Raw genomic sequence first — 20,870 nt, 5'->3', positions numbered from 1 at the left:
TTTCTCGGCCTCGCTGGAAATCGCTCTCAGGGAAGCAGACCCGTCGCAAAAAGGACTTCTCTAACTTTTAAACTGCAGCGCTGAAGTAAATGCGGAGATCATTTTGTATGTGCCGTCTCTCTCTCTATCCTTCAGCAACAGCCTGTCCCCCTCCTCCGCCGCCTCCTCCCCGGAATCCCAAACTAAAAGCTCTCCAGTCGTAATCCCTGGAAACGGGAAATGGAAATGCCCCGGGCACCCTTACCTTCCACTCCGAAAGCTGTCAGGCTATTTCTCTAAAACACTAGCACCAGAGGCACACGTCCCAACAACAGTGATGGAGAGATTCCCCTTCTGTCGGAAGCACCGTTTCCCATTTTCCCCGGCTCAGGTTCAAAACCAAGATTTAAAAAAGCAGCAGAAGATAAAAAACGCAGCGAGAAAACCCCCGCACGCCACACGCACACCCCACCGAGGAAAAAAAGCAGCTTGGGCTCCGGATCCACCAAATCCAACCAGATGAAGGGAAAGAAAAGAAAGGGAAAAAAAAAAAACAACACCAAAAAACCAAAAACCAAAACCACCTCAAACCAGCGAGACTGCGGGGAAAAAAAAAAAAAAATGGAAGTGGCTGAGCAAGCGAAGGCTTTTTTTTGTTTGGGTTTTTTTGTTTGGTTTTTTTTTTTTTTAAACTTGAAACAAAGTCTCAGCACAGCAGCCCGATGAGCGGCGATGCCAGGCAGGCGACGGTCTGAGCGGAGGACTAAGGCGCTAGTGCAGATTTGTTGGTGGGTTTTGTTGTTGTTGTTATTACTAATAGACTTATTCCTCTTTCCTCCCTCCTCCTCCCCCCTCAGGCACTAATGGCCGGACAGCGGCGGCGGGGAGGGGGGGGGGGGGTCCTTGGCTGCCGATCTCGGGGAGCGGTGCGAACGCCGGGCGCGCAGGGAGTACGGAGGGAGCGAGAGGCTCTGCCGCTGCGTGTGTGTGCCTCTGCGCGCGCGCGCGTGTCGCTCTGTGTGTGTCTGTGTCTGTGTGTGTGTGTGTCTGTGTGTGTGTGAGGCAGCCAGCCAGCCAGCCAGCCTCCGTGGGTGCCGGTGTCTGAGTGAGCGCGTGTGCGCGCCCCGTGCGCGCCCCCCCCCCCCCCCCGCGCGCCTCTCCGCCGCCCGCTGGGCGCGGGGTGGGGGGGTGGAAGGGGGGAGGTGGCTGCGCGCCCCGCTCTCCCCTTGGCGGCGTGCGCGCCCCTGCGCCGGGCCTGCCGCGCGGGGGTTGTGCGCGCCCCTGCGCTCTGCTCCGCGCGTGTGCGCGCGCGCGCGTGTGAGTGTGCGTGTGTGCCCGGCGCTCCGCCCGGCTCCGGCAGCGGGGCCCGCGGTGCGGTTCGCGCGTCACGGCTGCTCGGCACCGAGCGCGTCCCAGAAACGTTGTTTTCTGCGTCCGGGAGGGGTTTTTTTCTGGCCTCGGTTCCCAGCGCTGGGGACGGCTGCGCCCCGGCGTAAGAGAAACTCGCGGGCGGGGGGGCGAGGGAAACGGGGACGGCGGGGCGGCGGGGGGTGGTGAGGGGGAAGCCCGCACTTGATCTCCTTCCTCTCGTTCTTTCTTCTAAAGCATAACGCCCCCCTCCGCCCCCCGCCGCAGCCCCGGGAGCTGTCAGTTCGGCACCGCGATGCAGATTAACTGATACAAGGCTCGGAGGATAAAGCCTCTGAAACTGCCGCCTGCCTTTGACTGGAAACAATAGCAATTTTCTCAGCGAGGCTGCAATTAACGCCGTATTTGTTCCCTGCCAGAGATAAGGCTCTGCCCGGATGGTGGCTGGCCTGCCTTCCTCCGGCTGCCGCGGGCCGGCAGCTCTGCGGGGCCAGCGCCGCTGGGCCCAGCCCGGGCAGGGATGGGGAGCTGGTGGCTGCGGCGGGGCTGCCCGGAGCGGGGTGCCCAGTGCCGGGTACCAGGCGCGGGAGATGCGCTGCCCCCTCCCGGGGGGGCTCTCGCCGCCGGTTTGCGAGCGGAGTTTGCCAGGCGACAGCGGCTCAAGTAGCACCATTAGCAGCGGGTGGGGCTCAAAAGGCAGAGCAGTTTCGCGGAAGGAGCTTTACCACAAGGAAGGCAGCCCTCCCCTCCCCCCTCCGTTTTTTGGTGAGATTTGGGGTGGGTTTTTATATATATATATATATATATATATAAAATTTTATTTTGGTACAGCAAGGTAGGGTTGGATACACAATTTCTCCCTCTTCTCCGGCTGTGTCTCTCCTGCTCCCCAGGGCGGGTTAGGTTGTCCTCTGGCCTTTCCCGCTGGCGTGAGAGATCGGGGCAGTCTATGCGACAGCAGATATCCGGCGTGAAAATTAGGAGATGACATTTTAATAAATACTGCTGTCAGTCACCAGCTCGCAGCCTGGCTGCTGTGCGCTCCCACCACTGCCATTCAGCAAGGAGAACAAAGCCTTGCCGAGGCTGTGTGGTCCTGCTCCCTCTGCCAGCCCCTCTGCGCTTTCAAAGTTCAAGTGAAACATGACTGCGTGGTTTTGAACGCGCCCTCTCACCCACCCCGATGCAACGAAAGTTTAAACTTCTGGACAACGTCCAAACCAATCAGTCTTTAAAAGCAAACGGTTTTCTCCCATACACTCCTGCCCTAGCCCCGGAAAGGTTTGAATTTCTGTTAATACAGAGCTTTTATGATTACAATTACACGCTGCACAAATTCTGATCAGAAGTATTACTGGTCACAAACCACTTCTGACCAAAGTAAACGAAAGCACGGTTATAGCTTTTTACTGTATTTTCCATAGGTACAAGCTGTAAACTACATCCCTGCTAGCTTTTACAAACATAAATATTTTATGTCCCTGTTGTCAAAATAAAACAAAAAAATACCTATCCAAACCAAGGAAAATGTGAGAGATGTGCATGATCTATGCCCAGCAAATACAATGCAATGAAAACTGAACCGTTACTGGCTTAGAGATAATCATATTCTCTCACATTCGGTGACACTCCATATTATCTGTGGGTGATCGTCATGTTGCTTGAAATACTTCAAGGGAAGTTTGGTTCATGGACAGGTTGATATGAGCAGAACAAATCAAAAGTGTACATACAATTTAAGTATCTTTTTCTCCGCCTTTATATTAAATGAAGAACTTGAGGGCTGGTCACAAAAAAAGCGCCATTCTGAGTGAACTCTTTCACCTGATTCCTGTGGCATTGGCAAGTTGTAGCTTCTTTAATTGTGAGTGGAAATGAAGATAAATAAATACACAATGTATGGTCAACCGTTGTCTTTAGCAACTTCCTAGGTATCCCAGCCTGGTGATTAACTTCCATTTTTCAATTTTGTGAAGACATGGCAATGCTGGAGAGGAATCTGGGAGGGAAGACTCCTTGGCCTCTTGTCTAGAAACTGACGGAAAGGATGGAAGTTGCGCAAGTTACACTTAGGTTAACTATGGGAGCTGAAGAACAGAGGGATAGGATGGGATGGGATGGGATGGGATGGGATGGGATGGGACGCAATGGGATGGGATGACAACACAGAGCACTCTGCAGATTTCTTCTCAAGTTTTGTCACAATCCAACTTGAACAATGCATGTTTTAATTACTGGAACTAACTCTAAAATAAGCTATACCATTTGCAAGTACGCAAATATCCATGATCCACTTGGAGGTGCTTTGCTACTTGAACTGAGGCCAGCTTCAGAAATGATTTGTTTGCCAGGTGTCATGCAGCTGCATTTGAGGTAACAAAAACCTGGAATTTTTATAGTCTAGAAGTAAGAGTCAGGATATGTTTAAGTCTACAAAATATAAATAAATAGAAATGTAGCAAGGTATTTGTTTAATTTGGGCATGCAGATAGTTTGTGTTTGGAATGGTGCTGTTTTGTATATACATTTAGTGCTAAACTACAGTCTGAAGGGCAAATATAAAGCGAGCCTATACACATGCTTCAGGAATATTGAGCAGATTCAACTTGTTTGAGTACCTCTGTTAAAACCCAGGAATAAGGTATTAATACAATTCCATGCTGTTTCACGGGAGGGCTGTCAGAACTGCATGGCACATGTGGTGCCATCTGTACTACAAAGAAAGTATCAAGGCACTGAAAGAAGTGTTATGTCGCTCAGTAGTAGTGTGGTAGGGATAGGCACAACATAGTGAATGCTAAATTTATAGTGCTGCTTTCTAGACTCGATGCGATTGTTTCAGCAAGGTTGGGCTTGATCCAAACTAGGAAAGAGGGAGGAGAGTAATATTTTTAAGTAATTTCTATATTAGTGAGAAAAATGAGGCTTACCCAATTTAATATGTTGGATGGAATAAATTAAAGGGTTCCTTTAGTTGCCTTTTTTTTTTTTTTTTTTTTTTCCCAATCTGCATTAGCACTTTGAGATCTTTGGTATCTTGGTCATAGCAGCTAGATGATTTCAGCCCAGGTTTTAGTGAACACACCACAAAATACAACACAATTGGAATTATAATTCACTGTCATTTTTGGTGCAAATTTTAAAAGGGAGGCCACAGTTCAAAGCAAGTGGCTTTGGAGAATGGACTGTTCTTTCACTCAATCACCTGTCACCCTTAGGGGAACTCTTTTCAAGTCAAGGTCACTCTGTTGCAGCCTGCAGTGTCTCTCCTTTGAGCAAATAAAAGACAGTCTATCTCCAACACTGAAGGCACGCATTAAAAACAAAAATGATAAAATGTTTTTTTCCATAAAGACTTTAATACTTTATGCTTAATTCTTTATTATTATCATCATATTTAACTGTCTACAGTTACAGACACTTAGGTATGTCACCTTATTATGCACAATAATGGAAACTGTGGTTGTAAAGCCAACTTACAGGTAAGAGTCAAATAATATTTTACTGAGCCTCTTAGCTTACGTAGAAGTGGCACTGATCTGTTCCCCACATCTGTTGCCCCACTCAGACATGCAAGGCTCTTCAAAATCCGCTTTGACAAGCATAGATCTTCTAGTCTGTGTCACAGGTTCTGCTGCATAACACCAAATTTCTGTAAGGACAGTATTTCCTTGCTATAAGCCAGGGAAAATTTTAAATCCAAAGCTGGTAGGACCATTTCAAGAGAAATGTTATTTAATTTAGTCTGAAGGGAAGAAATAAATTGGAAAATGCTGGCCATATTGCAGCTATTATAAAATTGAATAAATACCTAAATATCAAAAGAAGAAAAAACCTTTTGTTCCTCTCACAAATTGAGAGCGAGTGTAAATTGGAAATAATTTCATAGACTTGTATTTGGTTTTTTTGGTCCAGTATGTTAGAAACCATTAAGAAATTTTGCATTTCTCTACTGAGTTCAGTGAATTTCACTAGTATTAATTTTCTCTCTGTCATCAAGAGGAGATACAAATTTAATAAATAATAGGTTATATTCTTCCTTCTCAATTTTAAATATCTTTTGAAAGATTATATGATTATATTTGCATTTTATTAGAGAAGTGATTTATATTTTCATAAATAATTAATAACACAGCACCAGTAGATGGTGCTCAAGAATATATAGCATAACTGAGGGGTAGAGGTGATGAAAACTTTCTATTTTAAAATTTAAAAATTTCAGGGAAAGTGTTGGTTTTCCTTTGGGAAGTTGATTTTTTTCAGAAAACAATGTGTCCCTCCAAATTTCAAACAAACCTTTGTTTGGCTGACAATTTTCAAGTTGAAAAGGTCAGTGATTTGCTTGCTTGCTTGTTTGTTTTCATTCTTTGTATGGCTTCTTAAGTGAAGATTTTTGCAAGAACTTTAAAATTCCGCTATTCAGTTTAAATATTTTGGTGGTGTTATTCAATCACAATTATTGGGCCAGAGACAGTGAAATTCATGCAATAGGTGACACTAGGAACATGGGCAAAAGGGATCTGAAGAACATCTGTGCAGCATCTTACCTCAGACAGTGGCCTTTTAACACTCCTGAGGAAAGTGCAGAAAACCCAGAACAGGAATATTTTTGACAATTTGGCTTCATAGAGTCTGACCTAGTCTCCAGTATTTCGAAATCTATTTAAGTATCCAGATAAGCTTCAGTTCGCCTGCAGTACTCATTTAGCTAGTTTAACTCCATGCATTCCTGTTATCCACATAAGAATCTAGTTCTTTTCAATCTTACATTTTTTCTGCCTCAGCATTATCAATTAACGAGTCCCACAGCATAAATGTATGCTATGTGAAAACTGATGTGTATCACTTCTGTTAAATTTGCTGCCTTTTGATATAATTGTGTGTCACCATATTCTTGTACTAAGGCAGGGAGAAATGAAATTCTGGCTTACTTCTAGCAATTATTTCACATATTTTTATCATGCTTCTTTTTAATTTTCTTTTTAAGATAATTCCAGTTATTCCACTCTACTTCCACAAAACCATGCTTTTTAAGGAACTTCTATCACTCTTGTCACTCTTCTCTTAAACACTCTCTAGTTTTCTGATAGCTTTCTGAGATGTAGAAACCAGTACTGCACACAGTGGTTCAGATCAGGCTGCATCACTGATTTATATAACATTGTTTTTCTTTATCATCTCAGTCCTGTTCTTGATTCATTTTAATATCGTGCTTCTTTCTTCTGATAGCTGCTACACTGAACAGAGTTCTTTGGTTAGCTGTCTATGTCTCTTCTTTTTATCAGTCTCCTGTGAGAAAGTTTGTCAAGGCCTTTAGGAAGTTTAAATAAATGATGTCAATTGATTCTCCTTTGACCACTATGGTATTTTACTGATGTGTTGAAAACATTCTAAGAGATGAGTGAGGCATCATCTTCCTTTGCACAGATCTATCATCTTACGGTCTTCTGAGAGTTTTATTTTCTTATTTTTAATTTGCCAGGTACAGATGTAAGATTTATGAATCTTTGATTCCCTGAATCATCCTAAAGCCTTTTTGTAATATATGTGAAACATTTGCTACTCTCTAACCTTCCAGTACAGGAGTTGTTTTTCAATTAGAGATTGCATAGCTCAACTACTTCTTGTTCAGAATTTTCAGTCCTGGTGGCTTCCTGCTTTTTAAATGATTGATTTGTTCCAGCACCTCTTCATCTGATAGTACCTCATTTTTATTACCCAGGAGTAGATATCTCCCTAACATCCTCTATTGTGAAGACTGATGCAAATAAATCTTCTAACTTCCTAGCAACGTCCTTCTCTTCCTTAATTGCTGTCTTTATTCTCTGAAGTTCCCAGCAGACACAGTGACTCTTACGAGCTTCTTGCTTTCCATATATTTAAGGAGATTCTTTTGTTTTTATGTTTTTAACTGTTTGCTTTTCAGCAGCTACCTTTGCTACCTAGTTTTTCTTCCTACCTCTTTACTATTATAGCTTGCGATCGTTTTCCTCATTTCATGAACGCTGCCTTTGCAGGTTTCGACAGTTCCCTGCTTAGCTCAAGTAGTGTCTCAAATCCTTTCATTTCACTCCATTGGTTTGCAACTTACCTTCTTTGTTTATCTCCTCCCCTCTCCTGTATGTGCATTTATCAATGGAAATATTCTTGGTTTTGGGAGCAACATAAATGCCACATCTAAGGACATCTAAGGACAACTGCCTTTATTTTTGATACTAGGGTTGGTTTTTTTGACTAACATCCATTTTATTGAATACCTCTGTCCAAAGGTTAGCGTCATGACATTTCTTTTCTATCTTATCTCTTGCTAGATGCATTTAACCTCATCATTTTAGGATCACTTTACATATTAGTTTGGATATTAATCCTTGACTTCTTTCTGCTTATTGTGATTGAACTCTAAAGGTATGTCTAAGCTGTGCTTGAATATGGGTCCACAGCTTATGAAACTGAGCTGATTGATTGATTTAAGGCTATCTTATATCTTCCAAGGTGACAGTCATTTCTCAGAATAGTCCTCTCTCAGTTATGTGCTGCTTCAAGAAGTAACTTCCTATTGTTCTGAGAAATTATACCTTTAAGCTTTGCCATTTGCAGATTTGATTTGTTTCTAATTGGGTTGTCTAAGACCTATGATTATCCCGTTTCATTACATTTTCTTGCTTTTTTCTTTTTTCAACACTCCACACAATATCCTAGCTGTGACCTGCAGTCTTTGGCACATGCCTTTGCACTGGAAGTTACTGAATCTTTTATGTACAGGGCAAAATTCATCGCAGGACTGGTTTATTCTGTTATTCTGGGACAATTCCCAATAAATCACTGTAGGGTTTTTTTAATTTGTTGAAGTATTTATCCAGTAAATTTCTTATGCTACCACACTTCCATTGCCACAGTAACATAAAGCCGCCTTCTATTGGAAAGCCTTCTACTTCACTTATTTTGCTTTTAAGTTGTAATTTCACATAAATATTTGGGGTTCTTTATTTTGACCAGATGTCATTCCATGGCATCTTTCCTGAATTTGTGCTTCAGTTGCATTTTTCATGGATACTCAGAAGTATTTGTATTACCAGTAACATTTGTAGATGACTTGATGTTCTTTGGCTCTTGTTTATTACGTGATCAGAACATTTTTATCTCATCTTTCAGTCTATGAAATCTATATTTTCAGTACTTTATATCTTGCGTATGTAATGATTGTCATGTGAAAACAAACTTGTCACTAGTTCATGGTTGCATGTACTCTGGTGGTGAGATTCTAACTAGTTGTACTGTTATATATAAAGCTAGGAAGAACTCATTGCAGTCCCTACATGTGGGCTATATCATAAGCTTTTCCAAATTAATTGGAGAATATTTATGTGAAGATCAAAATAAAAACAAGGCCACTGTTTTCATGTTAATTATCTAAATGCACTGAAATCCTCTTTATACTGGGAGGAGGAAATATATTTTAAAAATGCCCTTTCATCTCTGATGTTATTAATCTACGCTAGAATATTGCCTAGTCATTAATCAAATTGAACTGTGATAAATATGAAAACCCTGTGTTGTTTTGGCTCTCTCTATTAAAAAGAAAGAAATTCAGAGTTAATGCTGAATCCATCTTTAACGTCCTTTGTTTTGCTTATGTAGTCTGAAGAAGAGTGATTTTATGTACTTCGTGTGTCGTTGAGATGACTAATATCGCAGATGGTAGTGTTAAAAGATGGTGTCTTTTGTTGAGTTTTTCCTTGCATTAGTGAAAATGAATGACTGATAATCCTGTCTAGAGCTTAGCTTTCTGCTGTTAGTAAAAGTTTAGTGTTTAAAATGCACAAAATATGCTGTTTGCTCCATACCAAGTTCAGCTGTGATCCCTGTTTTAAGATGTTGGCCAAGGCACCAGTACAGAAGTACAGAATGTTGTTTAAATAAGATCTTAATGGAAGGTTCGGGTTCAAATTCCTTTTTCAAGAGTGTGAAACATACAGTTTTTCCTTCTCATAACTTGTTAAGCCAGCAAAAAAGATAGCAGCATTTGGTCAGGGCTAACAAGAGCATCTTCAATTTCTGTTATTCCTCTGAGGCCTCATTCAGAGAGACTCAGTCCACAATGTCTATTCAGCACAAAATACAGAAATTTTTTTCTAAACTAGGACCAGAATCCAGCTGACTCTCTATTGCCTGATGTCTTTTTGGTTCCAGTGAGTGCAAATACAAGGAGTATGTATTCCTGCCATTATGGCTGCTGACAAAGTATGGCCTGCCTGTTTCCTTCAAAGAAAGTTTCCCTGAACCTGATTTGAGGAGAGGATTTTGAACTGTGTGTGCTGAGCATCAGGAAGTAGTAGTTGGAAATAAATTTTTTGGGAGGTTTCAGGTAGATCCTTTGTAGCAATATTCCCAGTTATCTGGAACTTTAAGTTGCACCTCGCTAAGCATGCTGACTTTCTGAGGCACATAAGTCTTGCAAAGAACCTTACTGTAAGGAAGGCCTTCATCTTAGCCCAGACTTCCAAATTCTGTGCTAAGGAATGGGAATTGAAGTCTCACCATAGTCTTCCTCTGCATGCTTCTTTGATCCAAATGCATACATTTTTATAAAAATAAATTAATACGCTGTGTGTTTAAGTACAGTATTTTCTTAAATACCCAACATTTTGATGGAAAGGCCATTCAAGAATTAGCTGAGTCAGCCAGAAAACTTGAGACTGGGAGGTAAAAAAAGGACAGTTTATGACCCTATGGCACTACAGAGTCATGAGTGGCAAGGAAAGACTGGATAGGGATTGATTATTCACTGTCTCGTCTAGTAAATGAAACAGCAGGCATCAAATAAAGCTGGAAGAAATAATGCTTAAAACAGAAGAGGTGATTCTTCTTGCAGCAGGTAAATTGATCTTTGAAACCCTTTCCCAAAGGATGTTGTAGATAATTAAAAATTTTCATAGACTCAGGGAGACTGGACAAGCATATGAAAGAGCAATCCAATGATGGTGGTGAGGGGAGTGTCAATAAGTGCGCAAAATCATATCCACTTCAGGGATTTCACTGAGCTGAAATAATTGGAGGTTGGGAATGTATTAGGGGGGAATCTTGCCCTGTTCTTACTCATCCTTCAGCATTTACTTACAGTCACTTTTGAAGCAGAATGAGGGGCTGGATAAACCTTTAGTTTGGTCTAGTATGACCGTTTTAATTTTCACTCCTTTTGGATGTTTTAATACTGAAAAATTGAGAGGTAGATTTTCAGAGGTGCAGATCATGGAATCCTTTGGAATTTGGAGTCAAGCACTGGACATCAATGTCAGCACTCAGCCAATGTTTTCAAACTGAAATACTGATGTCTTGACATTCTGGACATTGATGTCCTTCCTTCCTTCCTTCCTTCCTTCCTTCCTTCCTTCCTTCCTTCCTTCCTTCCCTGGCAACTGCACCTTATTTATTGATTTAACTGTCTGCATGCACACATACAATTTCCTAACATAGGTGTGTCTACAAGGAGAGTATAACATGTTTTAACCTGCCTGAATTTTTTTTAGTTCTTACAAGTTCATATTTTAGCCACTCATAAAATGGATGTTTGTGCACATTGAAGTAAACATTCATATATATATATATATATATGAATGTATATAGTACCTTTACATGATGCATAAATACATGTAGGCAAGGAAGAGCATTAACTGAATGCTTACTTCCTGTGTCAGGAAGAAATTAGGTTATGAATATCTGTATCTCATGAGAACATGAGATCAGAGGCTATAAAGTGATATCAAAAGTAGGAGGCCCATACATGTATTTAAATCATCCATTAAAGAAAGGTATTTATAATGCTATTCTTCATAAACTTTATTTTTGTTTATTAGTATTAGATTTTTGTCTGTGGTTTATTTTTTGTGTATCATACAAGGCTTTTAAAAGTAAGTAGGTCACCATGCAAAAGGGAAGCCATCAAATGTAAATAGTTTCAAACACGTTGTGCTGTACGTTCAAAAGTGATGCAGGGTTGAATAAAAATCAGTAGCCTGTTTTCAGTAAAATGCTTTCGGTAAACGTGAGAGAAAGAGACTGAGAAATATTTCATGGCAACCCTACTAAAATATGATATTCAAATATACTGACAAGAAGCTGTTCTAATCTCATCTCTTCCTTTCTTTTATATGCCTCCACTGGCTTCTTCTGTCTTAGTATATTTAATACAATCCTTTCATCCCATTTACAGAGCCTTGCCTAATCATTTGTCTTATACAGTTCTTGCACTCATTTTTCTCTCTCAACCATGTATTTCCATTGCTCAGTATTTCTTCTTATCTGGTTTGCTTCTCTTGTTCCCGTGGTACTGGCTCCTCATAAGCATCTATACTATCAGAATATTTTCCATATTCTAATTTTACACTTTATTAATTGCTCTTTGAATTCTATCCCCACAGTATTGTTTCAGCTATGTGGAAATACAGATAAGTGCAGGATATTGTTTATTTAAAAAGCAACTTTCTTAACTTACCTGAAAACATCAGACAGTGAAGAACAAGGTTCCTTCCTTGACTGTTTCTACAAGATGGAGGTGTTTCTCAGTCCCCTCTCCACAGTTCCTCAGGAAACTTGTCCATCAGTAGGATATGGGTTGAAATTAATCTATCCAATTTAGGACAGATTGCTAAAATGTAGACAGATGGAAGACATCATAAATGTAGATGTCTATATCTGAGTTACTTAGTCTTCTGGTATGGTCAACAAATAGAAACAGGTGCTTTTATAATAGTTTTCATTTCATCTTGCAGTAGATCTCTGAAGTAAGTCAGATAATTTACATGCTGATAGTTGCACTTTTGCCTGTTCATATGTAAATGTCTGAAGTTTGTGGTGGGTTGACCCTGTCTGGGGGCCAGGTGCCCACCAGAGCCACCCTATCACTCCCCTTCCTTAATTAGACAGGGGAGAAAAGGTATAGTGAAATGCTTGTGGGTCGAGATAAGGACAGGGAGAGATCATTCACTAATTATCATCACGAGCAAAACAGACTGAACTTAGAGAGGGAATTCATCTTATTTATTACTAAGCAAAACAGAGTAGAGGAATGAGAAATAAAATCAAATCTTAAAAACACCTCCCCCCACCCCTCCCATCTTCCTGGGCTCAACTTCACTCCCGGCTTCAACCTCCGCCCCCCTCAGCGGCACAGGGGGACGGGGAGTGGGGGTTACGGTCAGTTCATCACACGGTGTTTCTGCTGCCTCTTCATCCTCAGGGGGAGGACTCCTCTCATCATTCTCCTGCTCCAGTGTGGGGTCCCTCTCACGGGAGGCAGTCCTTCAGGAACTTTTCCAGCGTGGGTCTCTTCCATGGGGTGCAGACCTTCAGGAGCAAACTGCTCCAGCGTGGGTCCCCCACAGGGTCACAAGTCCTGCCAGCAAACCTGCTCTGGCGTGGGCTCCTCTCTCCATGGGTCCAAGGTCCTGCCAGGAGCTTGCTCCAGCGTGGGCTTCCCACGGACCACAACCTCCTTCAGGTGCCTCCACCTGCTCCAGCATGGGGTCCTCCACAGGCTGCAGGTGGAATTGCTACACCCCCTCATCCTCCCTCCATGGGCTGCAGGGGGACAGCCTGCTTCACCATGGTCTTCACCACGGGCTGCAGGGGAATCTTGCTCCGGCGCCTGGAGCATCTCCTCCCCCTCCTTCTGCACTGACCTTGGTGTCTGCAGAGTTTCTTACATCTTCTCACTCCTCTCTCTGGCTGCAAAAGCTCTCTCTAACTGTTTTTTTCCTTCTTAAATATATTATCAGAGAGGCGCTGATTGGCTTGGCCTTGGCCAGCGGTGGGTCCGTCTTGGAGCCGGCTGGCATTGGCTCTGTCAGACACAGGGGAAGCTTCTAGCAGCTTCTCACAGAAGCCACCCCTGTAGCCCCCCCGCTACCAAAACCTTGCCATGCAAACCCAACACAAGTTATATGAGATGAACCTTATTTCTCCTGTCTCCTATAGTGGATAGTGGGCTGGTAGAGGTAATTCTTTGACTCCCGTTTCTTTGGGTATTCCCTTCCCTAAGTCTGTTTCTGTCTCTAATTTGAATGGAGGTCAGACTTGTTATAAAAATTCTCTGCTGGAGACTTGCCATTTGTAACAAGACATACTTAAACTGTGCCTTTGAATCTCTCCAGGAGGGTCTCTGACCTGATATGGGATCCAGTCCTGCCAGTCTGGGAGAGAGGAAAAATCCTCCCAAGTCCTAGTAAGTAATCAGAAAAATGTTCACATCTGTCTCCATATCTTGTCCTTTTAGCAGCATAGTTTACTTCACCCTGTTTCTGTTTTCTCTTTCCGCTCTGTACTTCTTGGTGTTTCCAGTTTCCCCACACCAAGTTGGGGTAGGGCATCACCGCAGCAGTGGGGTCACTATCCCATTCCCTCCCACAAGCTGCTGTCTGAATGTCCAAGGGTAGGCTGACTGCTCTGACTCCTTCTGCCCCCAGGGAGCTGATGGATGCAGGCAGGGGGATGCATGCCAGCTTCCTGCCTGGCACAATCCCAGGGGGGTGCTGAGGCTCAGGTAGGATCTCTGTGGTGCTGCAGTGCTTGCAAAGCAATGAAAACCACCACCCAGTCCCTGTAAGTAGCTTGTGTCATCCACAGGCTTGGCACAGTATAGGCAAGCCCAGCCTGTGCTCTGGGATCCTGCAGGCCTGGATACAATCTGCCACCACAGCCTTGCCCATAAATTAGCAAAAATCATAAGTATGGATGACTGATAATTGATCACCTGCTTGGGAAGAGGGGTTCCTATGATTTAAGGTGAGCCGTTAACAAACATTCCTGAATTCAGGAGTTACGTGGCATACCTCAACTCAGGAAACCACATACCGGCTCATATGAAGCTGCCTGGTATCTACCTTCCCACTGTTGCTGTAGAATGATTTGCAGGAGGTAATGTCTTTTTTTTCCTGCTGGTCCAGAGAAAACCTTGATGATATTCTGGGTTCGCTCTCTTCTCTCTGCTTGTCTTCATTAAGGCAGTGCTCTTCTGCCTTTCTGTCCTTTCCTGAGTTGCTGTCTTCCAACATGTCTTGACAAGCTTCTTTTAAGCTGTGAACCCTTTGGGGCCAGGGACATGTCTCGTTAAAATTTAAGAAGTGCTGTAGAAGTGATTTTTACCATGCTAGAATAAAATTTAAAAATATTAATGAGATACAATAAAAATCTGTGCTCACATACATGGCCACAGTTGGAAATGTCCAGTTGAGAGCAGAACAGACTGATACTTACAGAATAAACTGCACTGGCTAAAATGGTCTGGCCCGCTAACTAAATATAATTAGTAATAATCTGCACACTTTAAATGTAAACTGATAGAAAGGAGAAACTTCATAAAATCATTTTTCTGTAGTTTAAAAGGTTTGGTTTGTGATGCAGTGGTGGATACTGGTCTACATGGTTTATTGATTAATTAACTCTTTATGATTCTGAATTTGCACATTTTTCTTCAATCTGATCTTTATTATGCAAAACTCTTTAGAGCAATTAACTTTAATAGAGTAACTGTTATTAGGCACTTAGAAACAAGGATGTGGGTGGTGTGTCTTGTGAGGTACCAACTGGCATTAATTATGAAGTTGAACTTTTGCACTAAAGTCCTACCTCTGTGGTTTTAATATAGAAGCCATATCTCTTATGAAAACATATTTTTTTAAATGTTCATATAGATTTTTCTTCCTGTTGTATTTTTGGACACAGGATGTTAATTAGAAAACTTAAAAATTTTACTTGGTGCAAAGAAAGGTGAATAGAGGGAAGTTCAGTATGTAAGAAATCTCAATCTTTTCTATGGGCTCAAAAGGAAAATAATTTTAAAGATCCGTTATGAATTACATGCATTTATTTACAATAGAATTGCTAATACTTCTATTATTAAGTTATTTAATAAAGCAGATGAGGGATAAGGCACTCATGCATTTTGTTGCTTTTGAAGAATGTCATGACATGCTCAATTTTTCATGAAGTATTTCTTTTTACCAGACTACATTTTAATATATTTGCTTTGTCATATTAGACAAAAGTATTTTCCCCATTTTTTATCTCGACTTATTGTTTGATAAGTTAAAATTGTTTCTCACTTGCTTTTACTCCAGCTAGTTGATAGGAAGGTAAACATAAATGTAAAATCTGAGAGTTTGGAATAAAGAGATGGCTGTGGAACAAACACTATTTCTATGTGTTTCCAGGTAAATTAGATGGAGGAATAAGTGAAAAGGGAAAGGGCCACGATTGTCTGGAATGGGAAAGGAAAATGAGTAGTTCAAAAATATTTCACCCAAGTAGGAGAGTCAGATTTTTTTTTTTTTTTCCAAAAGCATTTTGCAGTTGAGAAGAGAACATTGCATATTCAGTCCATGCCACAAAATTAGCAGGTATTGTACTTCACTGGTTGATTTAACAGTTGCTGCTTGACTAAGCCATAGCAGTGGACAAATAAAATGATGACCATTGGATTCACAGAGTTCCTATAGTGAAAGACTTACAAGGCAAAATGGTACAGGTGTCTTTAAACAGAAATAAAAGTAAAGTGCTCTGGTGTATTTTCCAGTAACAGTTTATAAAGCACCAATGAAGACACAAACATTTTTAAGGAACTGAATATACTTGTGCCCAATTAAAGTATCTGGAAAGCACTGGATTAGCAGTCTTGGCAACTACTTAATATCCAGGCATTTCATCCTACTCTGATCACACCAAGCAATGTTTGACTCCTTCAGTATTCCCTGCATTTTCAAATGCAGTGTCAAAGATATGACTGTAGGGCCTATGTACACAGGAAAAAGGACCATGTGGAAAACCATGCAACAGCAGGATTGTGGCTACTGGCCAGTGTACTGTAGGACCCCCCTCTTTCCCTTCCCGCTTGACAAATCAACCAGGCCATCTTCCAGGACAACAGCTAGGTTCCTGTTCCAGACTTTTCCACCATGAATATTTCCATTGTTTATGTTTCCGTAGCAGGGAGGAAAAAAAAATAAATATTCTTGGCTTTGCCTCAGCTCTATATGTCTTCCAAGTAAGACGACTCTAAGGGATGAGAATTGACAAGAATTGTCTTAGGACTCAAGATTATCACAGTTAGTCTGCAATCACCTGTATTCACCAAGTCAGTACGTAACTGAGATGGCTGTGGATTGCATTCTGCTTCAAGTACACATCTGAGATGCACACTTTTGCAGATTTGTCCTGGACCAATGTTAAAGTGAACTCCTGAGAGGCCCAGTCCTGTGATGAATGAGGAGCTAAGGTACAGGACATGCTGTGACGTAAGAACCAGGAATGAAGGAAAAAGAAATTTAAGCAGAAGGGAGGAGCTTTGTTTGTTTGTTTGTCTTTCCTTAAAGAAAGCAGGCTGCCCTGTGCAGTCTTCTCAATGATCAGTTGTGCAAAAACCTGAGTGGACAAATCTTGTCTTGATTTGCAGCACTACTTGGAGGAGCAGATTGGGTTATGGCATTCTTTGGTTCTCTCTAAGCTTAGGGCCATATACTATTGCTACAAATTAATTCAATAGACTTCTAGAAATCTGCCCCTTGATGATGTTGGCTTTCTTTCAGTCTTCATCTTCCCTGCTGACTGAGCAGTCAGTGCTCACTTCAGAGTTGAAGCTGGGTGAGTCAGTAGAGTCCTCTGCACGTTGCCTTGAGCAGCTGCTGTGAAGAATCATAGGGCCCTGAGGAGCTGGACACTGGATCCAAGTAGCTCTTTGTCAGTTCAAGCCTGTTCTTTGGCCATGAGCTCCATGAGTGAAAACAGTAAAGGTATTGTATCCTGTACGATATTTCAAATCCCATGAGAAAGAAACGGTACTGTCTCCTAAACTGACACCATAAAGGAATGCCTTAATTTCTTTTTTTACTTCCTGCATATCTAGAAACATGTGCAAATACACACTTCATTCACATGACCCCAGAGAGGACTTTCTTCCTCATCATTATTTCCTCTGCAGGGTCTGTGCTGTGTCTCTGGGTGTTTGCAGATTGAGTGGCTTCCTAGTCTTGATTCAGAGGAGATAATGAAAGGAACCACAGGACATGCTGGTGTGTCCTAGTCATGTAAGATTGGAGAGTGGAGGCTGAGCTGCTCTGTTCAAGAGCTCAGGTGAGATGCAAATGAAGTCTGTAGAAATGAGCATATCTTCAGTTTCAGACATCACCACCAACCCCTTTGGAAGGCAGAGGGAAGGGGCAGGCAAAAGTCATCAGCCCAGGTTCCTTCCTGTGTGGCCGAATTGCTTCAAAGGTGCTGGTACAAAATGAAATGGTGCCTCCCGTGCAGTGATACAAGGTAGGTCAGCCAGATAAATCCCAGAACACGTTTTTGCAGGCACGCTGTGAGAGCTTGTGGGAGTGGTATGATGTCTGAAGACTCCTTGTTTGTTATGCTCTGTGGATGTGCCTGGGATATGCTGGTGTGAGCATGAAGACCTGAAGAGAAAGAACACACCTTATGGGACTTAGTTTTGGAAGTGTCTTAAAGCATGCTATAGACATGGTCACAGACAACCTGAGTGTTGTACTGTTCTGTATAAAAAACTCTAATCAGGGATTATACAGGGATAGGGATAATACACGGGTTAGGTTGCTTGAGTAATGAATGTATGCACACTCTTTCTCTGAGAGAACTGCCATTCAATTTGAATAAAGAGATTTTTTCCTTATTTTTTTCAGTATTTTGCATGTCTCTACTACTGCCAACAAAAGTGTCACTTTGTGTTCTGTTGTATTTTTTTGTTATGATCATCTCTTTCATAGAAATGAGGGATGGGGAGTGGAAGCAATTCCCTAAAATTCAATTTCATGAGTGAGGGAATCTCCAGACACTGTAAATGAAGCAAACTTGCATTATTTTACTTTTTTTTCCCTCTATTTTTTTATTGTACCTGCTTAAAGTTTTTCTTTTTATTCCATTTCACTCGTCACTCATGTAATGTATTTGTTACATTGAATAATCATATCTTTCTCAACTATAGATTTTAAGTATTTCAAAAAATGTCACAGTAACTATCTTTATTCTATAGGCAAAAAGACGTTAAATTAGTTTTCCAAGGTAACTAAGGAGGGAACAATAATAAAAACAAGAACAGAACCTTTTCCTTCCTCTATCCTACAACTACAACCTGTGGCGCTCTTAGTGCAGAACCATGACATCAGATGCAAAAAAGCTGGGATGTTTTCACAGAAGACATTTAAGAAAATTAAAATCTTCCATAATAGTAAGAAAATTAATGCCTTGACCTCTTTATATTTATGAACAACTTTAATTTTATTCATAGGAGTAATTTCTCAGAACTCAATGGGATTACTCATTTGATGCATAAGGTGAAACAGAGATTTAAGTGCCTTTGGGATGCAAACTTATTGTGGATAACATTAACATTATCATCAGAGCTGTTTTCTGGTTTCTTTCTGAGACCATACTCTTGACATCAGATTGTAATTTTTTTTCCTATTGTCTGTGCTTCATAAAGAACGGTTACAAGATAAGGGGACAACTAGTCCTTGTCATCTGTACTAGATGAATGCAATTTGGTCTGAAACAGATGAAAACAGACAGAGTGAGATGAAAAATAACATGCACCATGAAAATCTATGAATATGGGAAAGTTGCAGCTTACAGTTAAAACAAACAAGACATCAAAGCATTTGATAACTTCCATATAAAGAGTAAGTCTTAATTTAAGTACATAAATACTCAGCCTTTTTACAGAGCTCTCCTTCATGTCTTTTTGCTAATTTATCTATTTTTACTACTTCAATATATTTTGCAAGCCATTTTTCAAGGTAAAAATTGGTATAACTAAATTTACCTTTGAAAAGATTAAATGTAAGTAGTTTAAAATGGGTAGTTTTAAGGGAACACCATCTGGTACGTGGTTATTAAAAAAGCCCATGAAAATATTATATGACAACATTCATATGGAATTAAATTAATATAAAAACCTAAATTAACAAGTCAGTTCAAACTGCTGATTATGATTAATTTTGTAAATAAGTTTGCCATGATTTTGAATATCTGTTATGACCCCTGGTGAGATGTAGAAGGGATTTTTGTAGGACACACACTATAGCAGTATTTGAGGGGATTAGTAGTACTTGAGGAGATAAGAACCAATAGAAGTCACCCAGCATTTTGTATATAAGGTTACCTTATTAATAAATATCTATAAGAATGAAAGATTTGAAAATTTGGATTTTTGAGGAGGTTTGCTGGGATTTGTATAAGCTCACTTTTTATGGGTGACTTAGAAGCACACTGAAAGTTATGACAGATATAAAATTACTACATATTAATGTATTAATCTAAAATACTGGTGAAAATTATTGGACATTGCATTTTTTGGTAACATTTTGGTAACATACTATTTTTGCATTATTTGATCAAGTTGCTTGGTCACTGAAATCCCTTTGCTTTATATGTATGGTGAGTGAGTAATGATCAGTCCCTGCAGTATTATACTGATTAACTTAATAGGAAGCTATGTGCAAAATAAGCAAAAAAAAAAAAAATAACAAAGTGCACAATCCATCCCTGTCAGCACTCCGAAGACACAAGTGAAGGACAGTATTGCAATTTTGTAGTGTCAGCGATTCTGGTTTTGACAAGGTGCGAACTTTGGTTTGACAGACATAGTCTTCAAAGTGATAAAACAGTTAGTAAATATCTTTATTTGTTTTGATTTCTAGGAAAGCGAAGGTCAGTTGTTACAAACTGCTTAGGGAGACAAGCTGACAGGAAGATAAAGGGAGAACGCTCCAGGAGCCAAAAGATGGAGGCCTTCATCCATTCTGAGAACAGCGCACTCTGGTAGAGAGGCTAAAGGTGTGTGCAATGAGACAGGGGCCTGCCGAGGCAATGTTAGGTAAACTATTAAAATTCTTTTTTTCCTGCATGCTAGCCTAAACTGTTGCAATGCAAAGATTGTTCAGCATTTGTGAATGTCCTGCATGAGTTAGTATCTATGCGATGCTGTGTATGTAAACCCCTGATAAATGGCTGTTCATAGTTCCAAGACAAGTTTTAATAAACGAGTAAATATTTGATGTGTTCAGAAAACACAACAATGGCACCGAGATAATAAACAGTGTTAGCAATTGGGTGAACAAAGTGGGTGGAAATCACCCTGGCTGACTCCAGGCAAAATTGGGCGTCAGGTGTCACCTTCATTCTTTCACCCTATCTCCTTCAGTACCTGTCCTAGCGCAGGATGTGTCCCTTCCCTTGGCTCCCCTCTTTGTCCACTGACCATAGTGGTAGCCCAGGCAACTAGCTTGGATCAGATGGTAACGGTTTAGATGGCCGAGATGAGATGAGATGATGAGATAAGCCATGCCTAAAGTTTGTCAGTTCTTCCACAGGTTGCTCTGCTCTGTTTTTGCATCTATCCATATAATATCTGAATATAACCTACAGACTTCAGCCCACATGCCTGCATGTCTGCTTATGAACACATGTACAAGCACATTTGTCTGTCAGGCTTTTTAAGGATGTGATTTGGTCTT

The 20,870-nt window shown here is 41.0% G+C and overlaps 1 protein-coding gene across 3 annotated transcripts in view; it reads right to left on the bottom strand.

The window, feature by feature from the left end:
• ADGRB3 (adhesion G protein-coupled receptor B3) overlaps positions 1-1,110 on the bottom strand; it is a 472,696-nt gene extending 471,586 nt beyond the window's left edge. For all 3 annotated transcript variants that reach the window (XM_075747416.1, XM_075747418.1, XM_075747419.1), the window contains exon 1: positions 245-1,110. The gene's annotated coding sequence lies outside the window, so the exon portion shown is untranslated. The remainder of the gene's footprint in view (positions 1-244) is intronic.
• Between the last annotated feature and the right edge of the window lie 19,760 nt (positions 1,111-20,870).

Source organism: Balearica regulorum, chromosome 3 (assembly GCF_011004875.1).
Source record: "Balearica regulorum gibbericeps isolate bBalReg1 chromosome 3, bBalReg1.pri, whole genome shotgun sequence".
NCBI lineage: Eukaryota > Metazoa > Chordata > Aves > Gruiformes > Gruidae > Balearica > Balearica regulorum.
The sequence above is the reverse complement of the archived record's forward strand: the minus strand, read 5'-3'. Positions and strand labels throughout refer to the sequence as shown.